The sequence below is a fragment of the Pempheris klunzingeri genome, chromosome 3, assembly GCF_042242105.1.
Source record: "Pempheris klunzingeri isolate RE-2024b chromosome 3, fPemKlu1.hap1, whole genome shotgun sequence".
Lineage (NCBI taxonomy): Eukaryota > Metazoa > Chordata > Actinopteri > Acropomatiformes > Pempheridae > Pempheris > Pempheris klunzingeri.
The window spans coordinates 26045451-26067928 of NC_092014.1; the positions used below are offsets into that span (position 1 = coordinate 26045451).

General features: G+C 40.0%; 1 protein-coding gene across 3 annotated transcripts in view; it reads left to right on the forward strand.

The window, feature by feature from the left end:
- Positions 1-17829, forward strand: part of LOC139199040 (endonuclease V-like) — a 70181-nt gene extending 52352 nt beyond the window's left edge. For all 3 annotated transcript variants that reach the window (XM_070828048.1, XM_070828047.1, XM_070828046.1), the window contains one exon: positions 17499-17829. The gene's annotated coding sequence lies outside the window, so the exon portion shown is untranslated. The remainder of the gene's footprint in view (positions 1-17498) is intronic.
- Positions 17830-22478: the final 4649 nt, after the last annotated feature.

Here is a 22478-nt window from a genome sequence, read left to right on the forward strand (position 1 = left end):
CTATAAACCAGAAAATCAATGGGGCCTTTTTGTTTCCCCGAGGCTTCTAAAGACAAATCAATTGAGGCCGATCTATTGTAATAAGGACGCATCAGCCTTGAATGAGACAGGGGAGATGCTGCGAACATCGGTTATTAGATTCTCCAGCAAAGGAACAAGAGGCTCAGCAGACAGTGCCAGGGCTTTTGTTTTCACTGAGTGGCTGTTATGTGAAGTCCATCCCTGCTTAGTAACTCCAGTGTAGATGCCAGCCAGCCACTGCACTCCTGCCTGTATGGTGCTTCAGTCAGCAGCGATGCACTTCCTCGTCAAGAGTGGGATTAACACTCCCAGAAGCCTTTCCCACTGACTGCAGGATTTAGACATTAATGAGATTCCCACCTTGGCTTTGTTATGTAACACTGAACTGTGTGTTTAACTATTCAAGAGATTTTTGCCAGAAGTCCATTGTATTCATGATTAGAATGTTAATTGTTGTTCTATAAATCATTTCATGTACTTTATAACAAAAAAACGGACAATAATGATTAGTTGGTCTAGCAGTTTGATGAGTCTAAATCCACTGTGGCCCTGAGTAAGACATCCCCATGAGGGCTGCTGCCGAATGGTTGAGAAGAGTCGTAGCTGACCAACTTGTCATTGGTCGGTTGGTCGTGGGAAATGTCTGTCACTGTCAGACGTTAGCATTTACATGGCTGGTCCTGCGGTTTATAGGTTTGTTTTTGTTTTTGATTTTTTTTAGCCTGATTCGTCAACCTACTCAACTCCTGCAGCTTTTCTGCTGTGTCACCAAGTTCAACCTGAGACTAACCTCAATAAACAGCAAAACAGCATAAAACATGGCAAAACTTACACCATGCAAATCCGAAGTCGGGTCACGGACGGGGGGGTATCGATCCATCCTTAAGCTTGTACTTATACACACACATACACTACAGTTGTATTTTGCAGTTGTCGGGGGACATTTTCATCACAAGTTCATCCAAAATAAAGTAGATCCACTGGATCTTCACTCCCTCAGATGGTGGAACAGCATGACGACGACACCTTGTTGGTTTTTGCAGCCAACAACAACAACAATTTGCATGCTTCGCTTGTACCTTCAACATCTTAGTATTAGAGGTAACTTTAGCAGGATAACAGCAATTGCAGACAGTCAGGTGGATTCATTTTTTCAGTGGGCGGGGAGGATCAGCCTGCTGAAGAGCCAAAGCAGATCACATGTTCAATAGATGGGGCCAAATCAGAAATATGCAAAATGTAAGCAAAACAGAAATAAAAACTTAATTAATTATGGTTCCCATATATGTCATGATTTTGGTTATGAGCAAGCCTCTGTCCAAGTCTAAGTCTAGAGCTTTTGTTGATACAGTATATTCTGGCTTTTAGCAATAGTGATACCACTACTACTAATAATAATGATAATAATAATAATCAATACTAGTAACATGGTGCTTCACAAAAGTCAATACAAAACACATACAAAAGAAAAACCAAAGAAGGACAAAATCCAATCCAGAAGTAAGAAGAAGAAATATAACGAGGGACTGCAAGCTCTTCTCTGGTCGAATGTTACAAAGTCTAGGGTTTGGTAGCCAAGGACCTGTAGCCTTTGGCTTTCAGCCTAGCCTTTTGAATGGCTAGCAGTGCCCTTAAAGAGGATTTCAGTGTTCTGGCTCATGGGGGTCAGAAATATAGGGAGAGATCATTCCATGCAAGGCTATAAGAATAATTAAAAGAAATTTGAAATACGTTATATAATAAACTGGCAAGAGGAGTGACATAGGCACATTTTTTGGATTGAGTTAAGAGCTGGGCTGCAGTATTTTGATCCAACTGTAGGCTTTTATTTCAGCAAGGCCCTAGTGGAGTGCTCATTGGGTCTAATCATAATAGAGAGCTGTGTGTCATCAGCATAAGATTAAAACTGGATGTTGTATTTGCAGGAGATGACAGATGGGGAATATACTGGGCCCAGAATTGAACCTTGTTGGACAGCATAGAGTGTAGAGGTGTAGAAAAGCATCTAGATAGGTAGGAACTGAGCCAATTTTGAGTCACGTCAGTGATACCTGCCTTTCTAGGCCTTTCTAGTCCGTCAATATGATGTTATGATCAACTGTGTCAAACGTAGCACTGAGGCACAAAATGTGAGCGCCCCTGCATAGTCTGCTTGTGTGTTCTGTATTAGTTACTACTATCAGGTATCTACCCCTGTTTTCTCTGAGGTGCCTCAGCTGATTGCATTTTCTACCCCTGGGCCCAGTGCTCTGCAGGATATAAAAGACCCAGCTTAGTGTGTGGCTCGCTCTCTTCCACTCAAGACTCTCAAGAGCAGTCTCAAGGCTGTGGAAGGATCAAAAGCCATACTGGAATATTTCAAATAGTTATTATCAGTCAAATGTGCTACTAATTGTTTAAGCATGGCTTTTTCTAAGATCTTGAATAAACATGGTAGTTTTGAGACAGGTCTGTTGAGTGTTTAGGTCTAAAGTGGGTTTCTTAAGAAGAGGTTTGAATAGAACAGATTAAATAAGCAAGAACCAGCCAGAGGTCAGAGAGCTGTTTACAACAAATAAAATTCAAGGACCAACAGAAGGCATGGTCTGCCTCAGTAGTCTGGTAGGTACCACATTTAAAGTACCAGAGAATATATTTAAGCCTCCCTTTAGCCTCCCCCCTAAAACTGATTTCTTATTCCTTTCAAAATACTGAAACATGTTCCATTATGATGTCTCAGGATCTTTCAAAGCCCTGTTTATTCTGTTTTTACTCCAAGGTAATCAGCTTTCCTTTTAACACAGGAGTGTAGGCTCATTCACATCAACGCTGTTTTGAGATCTCAGAGAATAATGTGCGGAAAGATGGTGATTTTTTTGTTTGTTTAACTTTGTGCATAGGTTTGTGTGGATATGTGCTTGTGCAATTGATCAGGGCTGGCTGATGCTGATGAATATTAATAATGCTACAGAGAGCATTCGACAGACATCTGCCTAGAGCACCTCAGCACACCTCATTACAGTGAACTGAGCCAAGCATCACCCCCCTGAATAAAGATCTGTTCATCTGTTCATCTGATTTTCTAGTTCTGTCTTTGTGTCTGTATTGTAGAGGTTTCACCAACCATTTAACTAGTCAAGTTGTTGAGCACTAAAATCACGCAACAGTGCTGGAAGTAGTGGTCCTTAAATAGGAGATTTACGTACAGATTTACAGTAGTTCATGTGTAAAACACAAATGTATAGATGTATATACATTCATTATAATCCCTTCCAGATGAGATTGCCTCATTTGTCAGTGTATGTTATTGCAGTCAATATGAACATGTTAATTAGATATTTATTAGACAGAGCTGCAGCCCCGCAGATTTTTCACTGGTCTGTCTCAGTCTGTCTTTGTGAATTAAATGTCATATGCTGTGGAGTTGCTGTATATTTAGTGCTTGACAGAAATTGTTGCTTTCTAACATGATATTTTTATGGCTGTGATGGTTTTCAAATTTAATGGGCACTTACGGGCCCGTATTTAGACACACAACTTTCATGTGGATTCTACAGTAATTCAGTGATTTTACATTTAAATATCCATTATTACAAGCCTCAGTTTCAAAGGGGGGAAAAGCGATTAATCATGATTAATTACAGCAAGTTGTGCAACTAGATGCTTTCTTTTCTTCGCCATCAGTTTGCTATAAGTAAGCTAAAGCTACTGTTGATAGTAATACAATACTCTCTGGGTGTGTTTCATAATAAATGGGTTTTTATATGACAGCACTGTGGTAGGCCTTTGTTTCTGTGTCAGTCTGTCCACACAAAAGCTGCATGGAAACAAGCAAAGATGGACAGACAGACAGCATCGTCCGTCTAACTGCTGTAGCTATAGACATGGATAAGATATGAAACAAACATTTTAGATATTTTGGTATCTGCACACATTTGTGGCCACTAACACTCATCATAACCCCTGAGGAAATTATAGATGTAGCTCACGGGTACGGGCCCTGAAATAATCACATGCTGATCTGCAGCATGAGCCTTCTCATTGCAGCCCTCTGATCAGTAGCTTCAGTGTCATTATTCCTCTCACATATGTGCTTATTTGCTCACATTTCACACCGTTCCCCAAAGAAATTCTCTGCATGTTTGTATTTACGAGTATGTTGTTATTTTTTCCATATACATTTTTTTTTATATGTCGTCATGCTCACTGTGGGAAAACCAGCAGCTCCTACACACACACTCACAAACAACCCCCCCCCCCTTACTCACACGCATCATTACTCACTATAAACAACCCGTAGCCTCTGGGCTCTTTCACCGCAGCCCACAGTAATGCCTCCTCTTCCAGGCCATTCATAAGCCCTAATGTGCGTGTTGGTGCGGAGTAGATCAACACGAGTGCTGGCAGCTTATATCGCCTGCGAGTTTCCTGAAGATACTACATCCAATTCCATGCATCACTCCCACTGCAGCTCATTTGCATCAGACTAAGATGTGTTTTACTACAGGCGAAGCAGTGTGTGATTTGTTGCCAAAATGAAGAGTGATAAATCAGTGATAAATATTGGACTTCAAATGTTACCCAAATGTGATTTTTTTTCTCGGCACATGCAAACATCTGCTATGTTCATAAATTTATGAATGACACTCTGGCATGATGCTACATCGTTACAGAGCATATAGTGCATACTGTACGCAGTGGTAAATCTTGGCTGTTGAAAAGGCAGCGGTAGGCAGATTGTGAGGTGCACAGATTGTATTTGTTATGCCACTTGTCTTCACTGATGGGGCCCTCTTCTTCTCCTCCTTCTCGTCCCACCCTTCAGTGTCGAGGCGCTGCCTTGTAACGCCTGTTCTTTAATGTCAGACAGGCAGCTTCAAACATCCTGTCTTTCTCTTTGTACATGTCTCATTTCTATTTCAACCCTCCACACACACACACACACACACACAGACAGCCACCCACCCTGCCCCAGCCTCCCTTCCTTACCTTTCTCTCTTTTCTCTTGCTTCACTTTTCTCCTTTCCTACACCTTTGTTCACTTCTTGTGTCATCACACCTTGTAGTCCTTTTTTCTTTACTTGCCTTTGCCTCCCTCTTTTTTCATCTCTCTAATTCCACCTCCCCTACATCACCTTGTCACTCTGGTACACAGCTGTCAGACATTCATTCATTGAATCCCATCACACTGACCCAATCAGAATTCAATATGAGAGGGAATCTCTTCAAAGCGATTGTTGGCTATTGGTGACCAGCTGCTTTGGAGCAGAAACCAGGGACAGACAGACGAGAGGCAACAGGGACTCAACTTCTCACTGTTCACTGATTCTCTCTGCTTGAATTCCTGATTAGACAGGAATTTAAAGGGAATTGGGAGATGATGAGAGCAGGCCCGTACTCAGCAAAGGTTCACATCAAGGTTTAAACAAATGAAGGCGCATTGAGTGTATATATCATGACCCACCAGGGACCTGAGAAATATGATGAAATAAAAAATGTGTTGTGTACAAACCCCCCCAGTGTCTGTCAACCACCACAATAGCAGGCGGTTCCTTTTTACTTTGTTGAAGAGAGGGCAATATCAGATTTTTCGCAAATAATTTCTCTTGGGGAAGAAGCCAGTGGGCTTCAGCAGGGAAGCTGACTGCTGACTTTTAGTTTGGTGTGTTGGTATGCCATATTTTACAATCTGTTAAGATGGCTTTGATAACAGAGTTTATACATATATATATATATACATATATATATACATATATATACATACATATATATGTGTGTGTGTGTGTGTGTGTGTGTGTATATATATATATATATATATATATACACACGCATATACACACATATACACACATATATACACATATATACACACACACACATATATATATATATATATATATACACATATACACACATATATACACATATATACACACACACATATATATATATATATATATATATATATATTACTACTACTGCTACCACTACTACTACTACTGCTACTACTGCAGCTATTGCTCTATTTTACTACAACAATTACAAATACCATTTCACTGTAGTAGCCTATAATATTCACAGAAGAAGCCCATTAAAGTGCATTAAAGGTGTAGTATGCAATATTAAGCTATTCAACAATAACTTTAGGGTTAGGTAGCACGTAAGTAGCCAATCACAGTGACTCTATACAAACAAGGGCCTCTATGGCTAGCCATGGAAACATACGAATATATATATTTGGATCCTTTGAATGAAAGTAGAACAACACATCACTACGCTAGAATCCAGTCCCACTTCGCTGCACCAACAGTGATGCCACGGTGTACTGACACACCCTGGGGTGCACCTGTACGTCACTGCAGCAAGGTGGGAAGTTCTTCAGCTGGAGGTCAGCAAAAACAAGATTTTCAGCCTGTGTTGAGTTATTCCTTAAAAATGTTATCAGCTAAATGTACTGATTAATGTCCCTTTTCAGTGTTATCGTATTATGAATTATATAATAGGATTAATTTCTCGTGCATATGTAACATGCCCTCTCTTGCACTCTCTTTTTAATATTTTAGCCACTCCATTTACATCAATAAGTTTAGACAAAATATGTGAATCACAGTAGGTAATACAATTGAACAATACCACAAACTACATCCTACAAACCTACCATGCAGTTGAGTGAACACCCATCTAATCAGTTTCAACAACAACTGAACAGGACTGTAGCATTTTAATGTAGCTGGTCGAGCTAATTTAACTACTTTACACTGTTTACTGGTGGATGATACAAATACCAGTGTACAATACAAGATCTTAATCTGTGAAGTACTATGATTAATTGTAGTGTAACTTATACTTATTACTACTACCTCTAGTGGTATCACTGCTAGTACCTGTCTGTTATATATATTGAGCAAAAGTGTCAGCTCCTATATAACATGCTGTGGATGTCATTTTGAATCATGAAAGCGCAAGTTCCTAAAAGCTCACCCTCTGATCTTAGCTTGCAGCCTGTCACCACACCGCAGATGTCCTGAAATTATCTCCATAAGTCGGTCAGCGGTTTGCGTAGGTAGTGAGCGTCTCCTGGGGACTGGCTCGATGGCAGGTGTCTCTTGCCTCTGTCGCACTGCCATGTCCTCATCAGTAAGATCACTACTAACGTCATGTCTGCAGCTCTGAGATCTCATACTGCATCATCGGATATACTAGTCCCCTCACTTCAGTGTGTGTGCAGTTATTTCAAAGATGTGTCCAATCTAGAGTCTTTCCTTCTCTTTATACGTTTAATGAGTTCGCTCATAATAACATGATTAATGGGGTTATGGGAAAAGTAAGTAAGACTAATATGATAATGCTGTTATAAAAATGATGAAAAAGGGTTTGAATATGAGACCTAACCAGCTGCCTGCATTTTCATGAGATTCTGTTTCATCAGACTGCTCTCAGATGAAGCCATGAAAGAATATTGAGCACGGATGTAACTCAATGTGAGTTATTTGAACTCATTACTTAAAAGTTGAATAAAAAAGCTTGAACTTTGATGAAGTATGGAATGTTTTGGATATGTGTGAAATGAAAAGACCTTGAGGCCAAACCTTGGTACTTTTACACGTTGTTAAAAGGTTTATATGAGTCCACCAACTCAAACAGCACAGAAATGCATCAGCACACAAACACGTTTCCAGTACACATACGTTTTATTTGAACCAGTTGCACTGTGGCCTTCAGTGTGAAGAGATGCCATGGAATATTCTCACGTGCAGCAGAGCTACATTGGTTTGCACACTTGATGATAAATGTAGTTAAACATAGCCATTCTCTTCATGTGAAATGCATCGAGAGGAGTAGGAAAGAATTATAATAATGTTAATTTACGTTCAATACTGAGCTCCCAGGGATGTTAGAGATCCAGGCTGGGGCTTCATCCCAACATGAGAGTGGTATCAATCTTCTCATCTAACTCTCATAAGGAAAGCAAATAAGTGTATTTCCTAAAATGTCAAACTATTCCTTAAAAATTATTGTCTTGGCTTTCCGTCATGGCTGAGTACATATTCCAGCGTCTGGTGGTAACGGGAAATAGTCAGGCAATCTAACTTGAGCAAGTAGCATGAAGCAAATTTTCACTTTGCTTTTGGTGTGGCATTCACTGAGCAGCTTCTTTCAGGAAAAAGAGGCAAACAAACTCACATTGTGTTAATAAAGACATCCGTCAATAATGATTGCTACCATGATCGGATTTCATGCTGTGCACGATGCAAGTAGTTTTCCTTTCAACAGCGGGGCACAGTGAAAACAGATCATTTGTTTGCTGATGAGTTGGAGGTGTACAGCCTGTTGCCTGCAACTCTACAGCTCATTGTGATAGCTCCTTGTTCTATTATTCCCTGCAATATTAAAAACTGATCCACTGACAAAGAAAATGCAAGAAACGATTAACAATGAAATGCTAACCATGCTGACAAATCGAAACCTCTAAATAGGAAGCAGCAGCAGTAGGAAATGTTTGGTTAGCCTTAGCAGTAAGGGTAAAGAGGAGAATAAACAGTGAAATTAAAGTGCAAAAACACCAGATTACAGATAAGAGACTTTATTTATCCCACACCAGGGAAATTCACTTGTTACAGCAACAGAGGAAACAAAAGGTGCAGAAACAAAGCTGCATTGTCTCCTGTGAATCTCTTGTGCGTTTGAAGGCTATTTAAATCCTGCAGGCTCTGCCGCCACCAATAAAACCTCCATGTAGAGAGGTCATTACAGAAAGTAAATACATTGAATGGCTACTGCTAAAAAAAATGCATAGTATCAAAAACATTGTAACTATGAGCGAGAGTTGAGACCAGTTGTTTTCCCAGGAGATAGTTTTTGTGTAGCATTGTACTGCAGAGGAGATATGGGTAGTCGAAACTACAAAAACAATTACAGCAAAACATGTAAAAGCTATTTTGTGAGCCGCCAACAAAATACTTGAAGTTTATATGCAATATCTACTGTATATGGCTGACACTTTAAAACAAATGATATGTTATGTCATTTAGGTTTTTGTGATTTCCCTTCACTTTGTAGTTGTACATACAGTTAAAACCTTTCCTGCATCAGTGAAAACAGCTGTGCACCTCTGCTCTGCTCACAATATCTGAGCATGTTCCTTGGCCTCTCTGCACCCCTGAATCAACACACAGACAAATGGGCACACACACACTTAAGGACTGTAAAGACCAGCCTTTTGCGTGACACATCAGGGCCCCCTACCCTCTCTCACACACACAGTGACACCACCCACCATGATTCATCTCCCTGGCAGTGTGAAGTGTAAAGGAGATTATCACCAGTGAAGGGCTCAGCCCCCTTGAAGATCTACTGCTCTCCCGTCTGCCCTACAGGGGAAATGGGAAAATATTGCTAATGTTTACTGCTGTGTGTTTGTGCGTGTGTGTGTGTGGGTTCATGTTATGTGCGCTAGTAATGCCTGAAGCCTGACCAGCATGGCTAAGCAGCATCCAGGATTGTTTACCATCTAGAAATGTGCTGACTGCAGGGGGTTTTGTGTGTGAATGTTTCTCTTTGCATGCGTTTGCAGAAGTACCCTTGTGTGTGTTTATGTGTGTGTGTGGCCATGGGTGTGTCATCACGTGTTAATGGATTTTTGCACATCAATAAGTCCAGAAGTCAGCTGTTGTTGAAACCTATACAGTAAGTTGTACAGTATGTCTTTGTGGTTCTGTCTTCATTGTTCTCTGTTTGATGGCCTTGCATTTGATATTCTGACCAAAACAGGACTGAAGCCAGTTTGAAATGACCAAACAGACAAAATCATAATGCTGCTCTGATCACTACCTACGCTCAGAGAGAGGGAAGCTCACTATGCTAATCTAAATGAAAGCCTATTTCCACATATCATGTAAGTAATGTATGTCAGTGTCACCATTTCTCAATGAGTTGTAGGGTAGTGGCATCAGTTTATCTTCCTAAAGTAGCATTACGATTTTGCAGAAGTACTCAGAACAGTTGCTATGCTTGCAGTTTGTTCGTGCAGGTGGTGCAGGGAGAGATGTGCACAGGCCGAGTTCTTTTCATTTGTCCTCTTTCTGAGGATTTTATGCCACAACAGCATTTTGATAAATTGATAAATAAGATGAAATTGGGTGTGCAGAAGGCATCAAAATTTAAAATGAATTCATCAGGCTGCATGAATGACCATGACTAGTTAAATGGCTAATGCAATTCAGAAGGCGTAATATATACAGTGAGCAATTTACTTTAGCAATTATTATTAGCAATTATACTACCATGGACAGGATCGTGAGGGAACGTTGCTGTGCAGACCTAGCATCAATAGACTAACAGCCTCTTAACAGAATTTGGATAAATGCTTTAAATAGTAAATAAAAAGTAGGGCAGTAAATGTATCCAAATGTGACAGAGTAACAATCTAAACATCTACATATGTTAGAGTAATATATGCAGCATTAAAAAAGTTACTTCAGTACCTGTATTGGAGTAAATGTAACTTGTTACTACCCACTTCTGATAGAGTGTCTGGACCAAAGCATTGGTCTGTCTGATTTTGGCATTCCTTGAGCCATGATCTAAGAAAAAGAAGAGTGAAGTGTGTTTTTTTGAAGCATTTTGTATAAAAATGTGAAAATGTTTACTTGCTACAGCCACATGTACGTTTTAGATGCATATAAAACTGCTCTCATCAGCTCTGTGACCCGCAGATCCTGCCCCCGCTCTCTGGTATACATCCATGTTGTGTGTCTGACAGGCAGTTAGACTGTGGCAGGCCGATGAAAGCAGATCTGGCCTTGGCTGTACACTGCAGACACACAGGTCAGACAGGTTAGCAGAGATGATGGTGCACCTCACTGGCTAAGGTCAAAGGTCAAACCCCTCATCTCTTTCACTGCCTCCACAAGCCACCAGAACTGCTTAATGAAAGGTAGTTCAGTCCTCTAAGTATATGAAACTCTCAGGACAGGATGAAGACGGACCCACACACACTCAAGTGGAAGTTTATATCATTTTATACAAATGCACTTTTAAAAAAAACTCATTAGATAGTAGCAAAACAGTAACAAAGAGGATTATTGAACACAGGCACCAGAATGACTGAAAATCAATATTTAAGAAAAATGATACCTATTTATGAGAACAATAAACTGAAGCTGATGAATACAACTTCAACATAACAGAAAATAAAGTAGATACTATATCACCATCTCAGAAAATATCTTAGTTTCACTGCATTACAGTTTAGGGTATTGACTGTATAAGTCACTGTGTGGCTCAGCTGGATGGGGACGTGTCTTTGCAGAACTATCTTGACCTGAAGAGAAAAACGGAATAGTAAACATGATCAAAAGAGCATGTAACTATAATATCATATATAAAGCATATTCCTTTGTGAACAAGATAGATGCAATTCTTCAACACCATTTTGATTAATATTCCCTGGATAAGCATGGTGAAATGGACATATCTGTTTTTGAGCCTGTATACTGCATGTAGGTGCTGCTCCTGTCTGCAGGGAAAGTTTGTATGTGTGTTTCTGTATGGGGTCAGATTGCAGTCAGTGTATACGTGTTTATAAGTCAGAGGTTACTGACACACAGACAGACAGATGGAGCCAGGAGCCAGGATGTGGTAAATGATTTTGATGGAGCATTTTATGATCAGCCGTTAAATACTCATAAGTTTGTTTTCGTTAGCAATGGAAGTTATAAAGAGGGACACACACGTTGATCTGCACAGAGGGATGGTGTTCTCAAATAAGATAAGATAAGATAAGATAAGATATTCCTTTATTTATCCCACAATGGGGAAATTTCAAGTCAGCAGCAGTTCTGATTCACACATACAAGATACAGTTCACACATACAAAGAAAGGGAATAAAAAATATAAAAAATATATATGTTTACATGTACAGTATATACAAAAAAAAATGTATGGTGAAAGAATGAAAGAATGAGGTGATAGAAAGGCTATTGCACATGGGGGAAAATATAAATATATAAATATGGGGGAACTTTTTGATGCACTTCCTCCTTTGGAAGCAACTTTGCATCCACATTGCATATCTGTCCTCCAGGACAACAACCCAATCATTTTTTGTAAAGTAAGTCCCACACTGCTGATTTTAATTTATTTTTCAGGGGATGTAGATTGGCGACATCAGCTTTGCTTGTCTCTGCTGGATGCATGTGACAAAAGATGACGAGTGGTCGAGGAGCAAAGGAGCTCTGTATGCAGGGGGGGGGTTCTCTGGATTGTATTTATTACCATAGATGAGCTAATTTACACTGTATGATAACTATCAGTTCAGTTCATACCATGGTACACCGTGAAACTGGTAAGCCCTTATAATGTGCACAAAAACTAGCCCATTATAGTTTTAATGTTTGTCCACAGAGGAGCTCGAACCCTTCATGAAAAAGATTGAAAAAAGGATGCTCTCAAATAGTTTAAGCATTCAAAACTGCCTTCTTGGGGAAAATGTAAGACATAATAAGTAGTTTAACAGCACTGGTACAAGTTGCTGCATGCATGGCCCTAAATGCTCCCATCGGTTTGGAGAGAACTCTGAGAAGACAAAGGAAATTAGTACCTTGAGACCTGAGAGCTCTGCTGAGTGCATTTCTGATATGTTTAGTGGAGCAAGGCCATTAAGAGGTTTGAACATAAGAAGCTGGATCTTGAATTGAATTCTGAATACTGAAGATAACTGAATGAGCTGCAGGAGAGCAAGAAGAGAACTAGTATCAGCAGCAGCCGAGCCGAATCAGGTTGAGCTGAGATTCAGGTTCGTAGTGTTGAATGATCTTAGCAGTGGGTGCATAGAAGTATGGTAACCCCTGATGGGAAAACAGTCACTCAGTCTCTACTAGCACTGCTCACAGCAAGTTAAACTTTGTCAAACAAAGTTGAAGTGACTTTGGAATAAATACTATAATGCTATTCCATTTAGACTGCTAGCATTTAGCTCGATAATATATTGGGGCTGACAGTCATTGACAAAAAATAAATAATTTATCACACAATTTGCTGTAATTTATCGAAATCAATCACATTTTTAAGACTGAAGTTTGAAATAATGGATATTTAAATGTGAAATCAAAAAATTTGCGTAGAATCAACACAATGGCAGCATATTTAAATTTGAATTGTATTGTTTAATAGCATTTTTTAACTTTGACACAGCTTCTCTCCTGTGAACTACCTGACTGTTAGCTTAACACAAAACAAAACCCAGGCCTATATATTAAATTGCCAGTTTAATTTCAGAACCATGAAAGAAATTGTAACTAATGTGCTAATGTTATTTTACAGTCATCTGAGTATACAGGTTTCACGTGTAGGCTGAATGACTGGAGCACCACATCCACTGCACAAACATATACATACAAACACACATGCGCACACACACACACACACACACACAGAGAAACAAGCAGAGATGCACAGGAGACCCAGGAGCACAAGGGGAACTGGCCATGACAACAAACAGGTTTCATGTATTTCAACAGTAACGTGAAAAAAAAAATCTGATTAAAACTGTTATTAAGTTTGAAGGAGCTGCTGCTGCTTCATCTGTATGCACCACGGTGTGGTGCAGCGGTGGAGGTAGCATAGGGACCAGAAAATAAAGCACTGGATTTGGATTAAGATAAGTGCGCGTTGAGGTGACTGCTGCCACAGCACAGGAAGTAAACGCGCCGCACCAAACATCATTATAATATATAAAATCCAAGAAGGTGTAGACCCAGTACATACCAAAATCAAAAAATGTCCTCGTTCATTTTTTGTCTGCACTAGTATGAGGTGAACAAAAGTGGTCTATGACTGGATCCCTGTGGGGCCCCACATATCATATTTATCAGAGAGAATGTCGCCAAGTGTGATGATGAAATTCCAGTCAAGGCTCGGAGATAGTTATTCATTTACTGAACTTCTCAACTCTTGGTACTCATATTGATTGTTCTTTTGGAAATGAATGAGGCACAGAACATTTAGTGCCTGTATGTTGTTGCTCTCATACTTGGCTCCATTTTGTATTTTACAAATGAACGAACCATAGCAAAGCTGCAGGATGAAGATGATCAAATTAGCATGAAGGGGAACCAGGACAATGTGGCACAGCAGCTTGTTACTTTCCTATAACCTATTTATTCTGGGTATCTATTTTATTTAGGACTTTACCTGTAGCTACAACATCAATACTTAGGTACTAGATTTCTGCATTATTTACCCTTCAAAGAACTAGAAGCTCTCATTTTTTAAGAATGGTACAATGTTGCTTGACACACAGCTTATGGTGTGTCTGACAGTAGAATAAGGAGGACTGAAGCAAAATACCCAAGGCTACTGTCTGAGGCTCACCATGGCCAGCCAGATGACACAAAACTGGCTGTAGTCCTAAATTAAGACTGAAAAAACTCCTCTAAGTAAGTAATATTCATGTGTGTGTTTGTAAATAGATAATATATTTATAGAAATTAAAATGTTTTCTGTCTATAATTAAAGCTGCATGCCTGTAATATCCCCTCATTTATCATCATTTCTTATATCTAATTAGAAACGATGCATAATAACCTATTAGAGTAACACTCCCCAACTCTAATTGCCTGAGTCATAAGCCATCAAAGCCCCTCTGTTCACTTTGAAGGCGTTGGTTCCAAAACTCATCGTTTGTCCTTTCAACAATACGCTTTTAATAGCAACACTTGCAATGTCAAAATGTGTCGCCGCAAGCACATGTGAGAAGAATGAGGCCACACGCAACAGTGAGGATACTTTTATTAGTAGTGTTTGTATTTTAGGAAGGACCAGATGACACTGTTCACTATCAGTCTGTCTATCAGTCTGTCCTTGTCTGTGCTACACATGAATTACAGTATAACATGCCTGAGCAACTTTACATCTATTATTACTTAGTGAGTAGGAAACAAGAAATGCAGTTCCTCTTTTTCTTTTTCTGTGATCTACATTCATTGTCGGGGTCATATCATATCATATCAATTCATATCCTGCTTTTGTCAGATCAGCTGCAGTGTCTTTATTCTGTAACACCAGGATGTGTTTGGGGAAACCAGCTATGAAAGAAGTTCAATTGTGTGCTGTCAAGAAATCCATCTATGCCATCCTTGATTGTTTCTGAAACATGTTTGGCAGCAGCTACAGCTACAGCAAGGCCATAAAGAATTATTCTGGTTTCTTATGACTTGGTACTGATGATTGTCAGTCATATACTTGGTGAGTACAATGGCAAATTTACTGATAGAAACAATGACCACAAAGATAGGACTCAACTTGTGGTAAACCAGAATGATTTTTTTTATCCTGGTATTGTGAGGACAGTGATATACCGACTGAGCTGCATTGCAATACAAGACCAGACAAAACAGTTCTCATTATGGTGATGTAATACAGAGCCAACACATGATAAAAATGGCAGAAACAAGTCCTGCTGTTTCATGTGCTGCTCTGTCAGGACAGACTATTTGAGTCATCAAACACACATGCACATAAAACCCCACCAACAGAACTAATAATACCTCTCCATAATCACCAGTCATGACATAATGTGTCCGTATCTAATAACTAATATGTCCTGCAGTATATTAACATCAGGTCCACGGAGGCCTACCCCAGCTGCTGTGGCCATAGTGAGGCCCTCATCTTCTTTTACACTTACACTGACCCTGAGTCAGCCTTAGGTAATGTCCGCTCTCTTGCCATTACAACCGTGTTATGCTGTTCTTTTATTACCCATTGAGCACCTCGACCAGCACTGCAGCCGTCTGTAACATGATAACAGCTCTCCATCTCGTTCTCCATCTGCCTCACTCTGTTTTTTCTTTTTCTTTATCCGTCGTTCCCACACAATTCCTGACTCTATTTTCTCTCTGCTGCTCTGTCACTCAGAGTCGCTGTCCTCCAGTTCACTTGCTGATGCTGATTGCTTCTGTAATGCACTGAAAATGTCCTGGGTGGCTATTCAGAGCAAATTGCTTTGTGTTGTGTTGCTGTAAGGCCCAAACTAACTGGACCAGGGAGGCAGGCTGAGGCCCCCACAGTTTGGGAGACTGCTAATGGACCTCGCTGTTAGGCTCCAGTTTTTACTGTTCCAGCACAGAAATAACTGTGGCATGACAGTATTATGTGTTCAGTACTGTGTTGATGATGATGCAATCTGAACTATAAGTTGAAATACATCTTCTATTTCATCAGATCCGGATGCTTTCTCAGTAGCCAGTCTGGACCCATATTTATCAAGCTCCTTAAAGTAGGAAATCACTTGTAACTGGGCAAAAGTTCTTTGAGCACTGTTGGTCCTTCTTTTAGAACTATGAGCGTTTTATCAGCTTTCTTAACTTTGGCTCTTATCTCTGCTAATATGTCAGGAGTTGCCAGGTGATGGTCTCTGGCAGATGCAGAAGAGAACTTATCTCTGTGTTCCTGCAGGAACTCCTATTCTCACAATGTTGCACTTCACTGTAGCAGGCAAAATGCAATGCGTTGAAACTGGTTTTTATCTGTACATGTGACAATAAAACGATTGAATTGAATTGAATTGAATTGAACTGAATTGAAATAATAGCAGGGCTGTAACATTTGAGAGAAGAAGATGCACTGCAATAATATATGTTCATGTTGTTATGGTGCATTTCCCAAGAGTGTGTGACATTACAGAAATAATACATTTTACTCTCATGTAGGTCATCTAAGTTAAGACAGGGTGTAGCTAAAAGCGGAATCGGACAGTGGAAGAGGGGGTTCCATGTTCTCCGTGGAGGGCTTGTAGCATGTGCCTGTACAATATGTGATATAAGATGCAGCACAATATAAGAACTGTAAAACGTTGTGGTTGGTTGGGGCTGATTTCACTGAGCTTAGTCAAATTACCAATTTTGATTAACTTAATGTTAAATCCAGCTTTTTCAGTCCCAGGAGTGTGTTTGTTCACAGTCTACTATATAATCTTTTTTTTTTACATATCTTATATAATTATTTTTGGCATCCTGTATTTGGTAGGCTACCTAATTCACTTACCTATACACATAACACACATTATAAAGTACATTTAAAATTTCACCACTGTCTAATATTTGCAACCATAACCTTTAGAGAAGTTAAACATATGTTGTAAAACACTGATGTCACACTCAGTAGGAGCTCTCCTTGCTGAGAGTAACGACTGGATGCTTCTGAAATAACTCTCAAGTCCCACTCTGATGTAGGAGTGTTTTAGTCAGCATGATTTCTGTGAGTGACTCAGAGATAAATATGGACCCAGGCCGGACTCTGTGTGTCTCTTGTGTTTTAAGCTATTTGAGCTGGTTGATACATAACATTTTCAGGTGACCATCAGTGACTTTAAAGTTTTAAAGTTTTGCATTGTGGTTCTTCAGTGTCTTTGAACGCTGTAGACACATGAACAGGTTGTGTGTTTCATTTATTGCATTATAAGGTCTGTTCCTTGTCTCCTCTTCTTTTGTTTCAGGTTGCAAATGATGCAGGATGCCAAAAATTCTGAAGACCAGCAACTACAGAAGACCCCCAAAACACCCTTCATATGTGTGTTTGTGCATATTTGTGTGTGTGAAGATGACGGAGAGAGTATATTTTTGTATGTCAGGAAGTGAGCATGTGCTGTAATTTTCGTGTGCTTTTAAAAGTGCAGCTGTTTTAGTCTGGGCCAAGACACTGTCAGATTAACTGTATCTTTTTATGTACTCTCCCCATTTTTAAACTGGATTTGGGTCGCACTGCCTCTTTTTATATACTGTTCTCATTACATTTTTGGGTCACTCAGCTTTTTACACTGGCAGTCTTGTAAATAAATTATTAATGTCCCTGATCTGCCTCAGAGTGCTGGTCATCTGTTAATATGTGTGTGTTGTGTGCTTTATGTTGATTTATACAGTGAGCTGTTCTCACACAGCTGCATGTGGGAGCAGCAAACACAGACGATCACAGGCCATATTTTGTATAATGTGTTGTCGCTGAGTGTCTCTCTTTAAATGAGTCAGACTTGGCAGCGGACACCACTGTGCCAGGCCAGTCCCAGCGAGGGGCAGGGGGGAAGGGGGCTGACTCTGCAGGGAAGGTGGCCACAAATAGAAGTGGTCAGATGGGGCAGTATTGATCAGCAGGTGGGGTCAGAGGATCAGCTGGTGGAGACCACACATTAGGCCTACGTCAGAGGTTTGTGCACAGTGCAGGACTCTGTGCAATATATAATATTGTACTATATGTGAAAAGACCTGTATTTTAGGTAATATATTTCTATAGACATTTTTTAATTTGGCCTTTAAGTGTGATTTTTAACCACATTTATCTGTTGCAATTCTTCACCTCAATGGCATGATTGAATGATGACGTGTGTTTACATTGCACTTAGTTGCATTTTTCCCAAGATGGATTATCAAACCTCACTTCACCCATTTGTGCAACACCCCATTATCCAAAAAACGCCCATTGCTCTGACGATCCCCACTCTCCCCACCTAGCCTTAAAAGGCGACCTTTCAGGCCTTATAGCAAATAACATTTCAAGCAATTTTGCAGTTGCCGGCAAATTTCCAATGTAAAAATAAAATCATGCACCCCCATCACCCAAGTCGTTAGATGTAGGCTGATCAAAAAGTCAGTGGGAGCTGTCTTAATAGCTCACAGTCTTTTGTCACCTTGGCTTTTCCAACAAAATCAAACATCTTTGATATTAGTTATTATTTATGACCTTCGGTCCAATGTGACATTTTCTGAGGGGTTATTGGAGTTTTGGAATAATTAGCTGTCAGAGCAATGGTTTCAAACTCTCTACCTGAAGTAAATTTCTATCTCTACCTCTACATTTTCAACAGCGATAACCTTGAGCATTTTAGCATTTTTAACAAATTATTAGCAGTGATTTTGATAGCTGATCTCTCTAGTAGACTTGATGGGATCTCTGTTCTAATCATGAACCTCACTGGGCAATAACGAACTGACAACAGCTCCAACAGCTTCTTCCACCTCTCAATTCTCTGTTTGTGCCACAGTTTTCCCATCTGCAATCACTTCATTTTCTCTTCCATCTCCCCTTTCACTCTCTGAGTGTCAGAGGCCCTGAGCAGTCGAAACTTGGGTGGACATTTTTGCTTTTTCGTAATTTAAAGCCTAGAGACTGACAGAGGGCAGCAATCCTGCTGTCCTCCTCTGATAGCTCTGCCACTGTTCCCCTTTAAGCATTTCTGTCTCCACCATTCTCTCCCTCTTTCTTTTTGAAGAAAAGCTGTTTTGGTTCAGCTTCAACTTGTTTAAATATTTTCTCAGCGTTATAATTGTCCTGTCTTTTTCCTGGGTTTCATTCGTTGTTGAACATTTTGGTTTTGGTTTTGTTTTTTTTCTGTCACTTTTTTTTACAGTTTTTGTAATAAATGTTATTAGATTAGGCTTTTCATAACACTTAGTGAATGAGGAAGGTAACAGCTCTAATTTTAGTGCAGTTTCTTGCTAAAGACAAGTGGTATCTAACATAAAACCTTTGTCAAGGGGTTAAGTGGGGCAGGTTGTCTCACTGCTTGGGGCTGGTTGTCACTCCTTTGACATCCATTAGATGTTACAGTCATAATGAGTTGTTATAAAACTATGGCTTTAATAAAAAACTAGAACTTTATCAACACTGTAAATGTCTTCATTTGGCTTATCACAGAGAATTCACATTCATGGTTTAAACAAAACAGTGAGCATGATAGAGATGGTGATTCTGTTCATTTTTAAACTGATTTGCTGCTTTTTAAGATAATAATTTTTTTTACTGAAATCTTAGTCTTATATAGGGACAACCAACTCCCCAAACACCCCCCACCCTTTCCTCCCCCCAAGGCCCAAAGTGAGAGTTAAATAAAAAAAAAAAAAACAGAAAACGTGGGGGAGAAGTTGTAGAAATGTGCATCGTTGGCTTTGACATAAGTAGCAGTGACATCAGCCCTCTATCACTGCAATACACCATGCAAAAAAATGTGAAAGCATGGAACAAGAACCAAAGAAAAATTCTGACCAGAATAAATGAAGCGATGCCAAAAAGCGTGGCTGCCCTTGAGACGTTTCTATCAGAAGACCTGCAGCAAAGCCAAACAAAGGGTAGTGAGCAAAACAGGGTGAGGGCCATGGCTGCTTGTATAGAGAGGAGAAAAGTATTCATATTCTTTTGATTGGAGTCAACAAGCTCCGGAGATAGAAAAAGTGTTTGCAGAGGCGTCTGCAGCAGGCTGAGGAATGTTTTCAGCTCTTTGAAGAGACACAGCAACAATGTGGAGACACAGGGTAGACCTTAAAGAAAATAATCCTTTGGGAGGTTGAATTTAGAAAAGATATTTTGTAATCAGTCTTTCTTTGGGATTAACATCCATCTCATCCAGAGTTAGCTTTGTGTTTCCTGGAGCACATTCAAGTAGGGTTTAAGTGAAATCAAAGTCCAAACAGCACCAGTTCCAGTGAAGTCATGAGTCAAATAACACAAGTTAAAGTTAGATTTGAAGTCAACCAGGGCAAGTTCAAGTGTCAGGAGAATGAAAGAAGTCTAAGGCGAGTCTGGAAGCTGTATTTATGGTGCTTCTTATGTAGCTAAACCCAAGCCCTTGCAGTGCAGTAGACCCTCTTTCACACATGCAGTCTACCCCTGAAATGTTCAGGAATATTTACTGCATGGGGTCATGTGTGAATGGGAGCCGGGGTAATATTCAGGAAAGTCCGTGCCACCAATTTCCCAGCTCAGGACTTTTGAGAGAAAATTACCATATGGCTGAGTTGTGAATGAAACCCTGCAGACACAGGCGTGTAAAGGGTTATGTCCATTGGGTCCAAGCACCAATCTTTTTTCAAGATTGGCTGGAAACTGGACAGATTCAGATATAAAGGACCGTACAATTCAGAAATAAAGGAGCGTACACCCAGCCTCGCCCCATCTTCTTTTGGTGGTTAGCATACATAAATGTTCCATTCCCACCATCTGCTGGACTGTCCTTATCCCCATTTATACTGACATTGCCATGGCATATGTGAAAAGGCACAAGACGGAAATGTTCCTGAAGACAGCTGCCTGTGTGAAAAGTGAAAATCACTAGGTTAAGGTTATCCCAGTTATTTACTGCGAACTATGAGGGAAACTGGCTTAATATTCAAGTTGTTTGGCAGGTCAGACTCACAGGGTGGCACTGGGTGCACATTTGCACTTTCCTTTTTCTGTGGACCAAAACATCTCCAGTTCGCTCAGATGGGTGACTTCCAAGAGAAAGAAGAGACAAAGTGCTTTCAGTCCCCTTTATCCCAGGGGTTTCCTCCAGCTGATTTTGCACTACGTGGTTTAACATCAAACAGTGTTTTATGTGGTCCCAAGCTCTTCGTGAGCTGAAAGTCTGTTTGTCTGTCTATACCTCCCTCTTGGAAAACCTACAGTATACCTGGCCCTGTGGTGGTTTTCAGCTGGATGGAGATTAAAGGGACACACATCACATCATACAGAGCGACACAGAGGGTAAAGAAAGAACACAGTGCTTCCTGAATGAAGGTAGAACTCTTTGATGCATTAGGAATACTGCGTGCTCATGTACAGGTGAATATGCATGTTTGAGTGTAGTAATGTGTGTGTGTGTGTGCTGGCAGCAGTCGAGAATCCCCCAAGGTAGTGGGCAGGAGTCCTTGAAGGAAAGTCTGTTTTTGTGAGGGGTTTCATCTACATCTGCCTGACTCCATCCTGTACTTGCAGGTCTCTTGGTGTTTTCCTCTTTCATCTCTGTGGAGCTGCCACGCTGCTGTTTACCTCTTAATAGACGAAGTGCAATTTGAGGCTAGACACGAGTGTTTTCCACCAAGATTTTCAAGAACAAGCGAGCAAAACTGGCAACCAATGTGGTAGAAGAGACTTGAACTACCAGTGGAACAGGGAAGGCCCGCTTCTGTTTTCATGTTCTCTTTATTAATAAAAAGGACGACATATGAGCATTTTATGATCTGATTGATATTGAAAGCAAGATTTGATAAATGCCATTGAACCTATTCTAGGGTTTTTTTTACATTTGTTCAATACTGACATTCTTGTCTGATGATTGTCTGATTACCACTCGCACAAACATGGTTTATATGACTATAAAACTGACTGTCTGCTACCACTTTGGTCAAACCTACATTCACTGATTTTTTTTGGCCCTTTAGGTGCAGCAGATACAGCAGTGAACACAACACGGACATATTGTCTTTAAGTTGCAATGCTGAACTCCTCAGCAGACAGTTGCTTATTTACACATCCAGCAAATGTGGAGCAACATTAGAATTGATTTAGAGTAATCTCTCTCACCTTCTAATGAATATAAATCCTATATTCACCCCTCTTTTAGTTCTGTTTGTGTTTACACTAACTTTGTCTGCCCTCTGTCTTGGATAGTACGGTGGGTTTATCAGGGCTTTTTCAATGAAAACAAATAATACAGGACATAAAATCA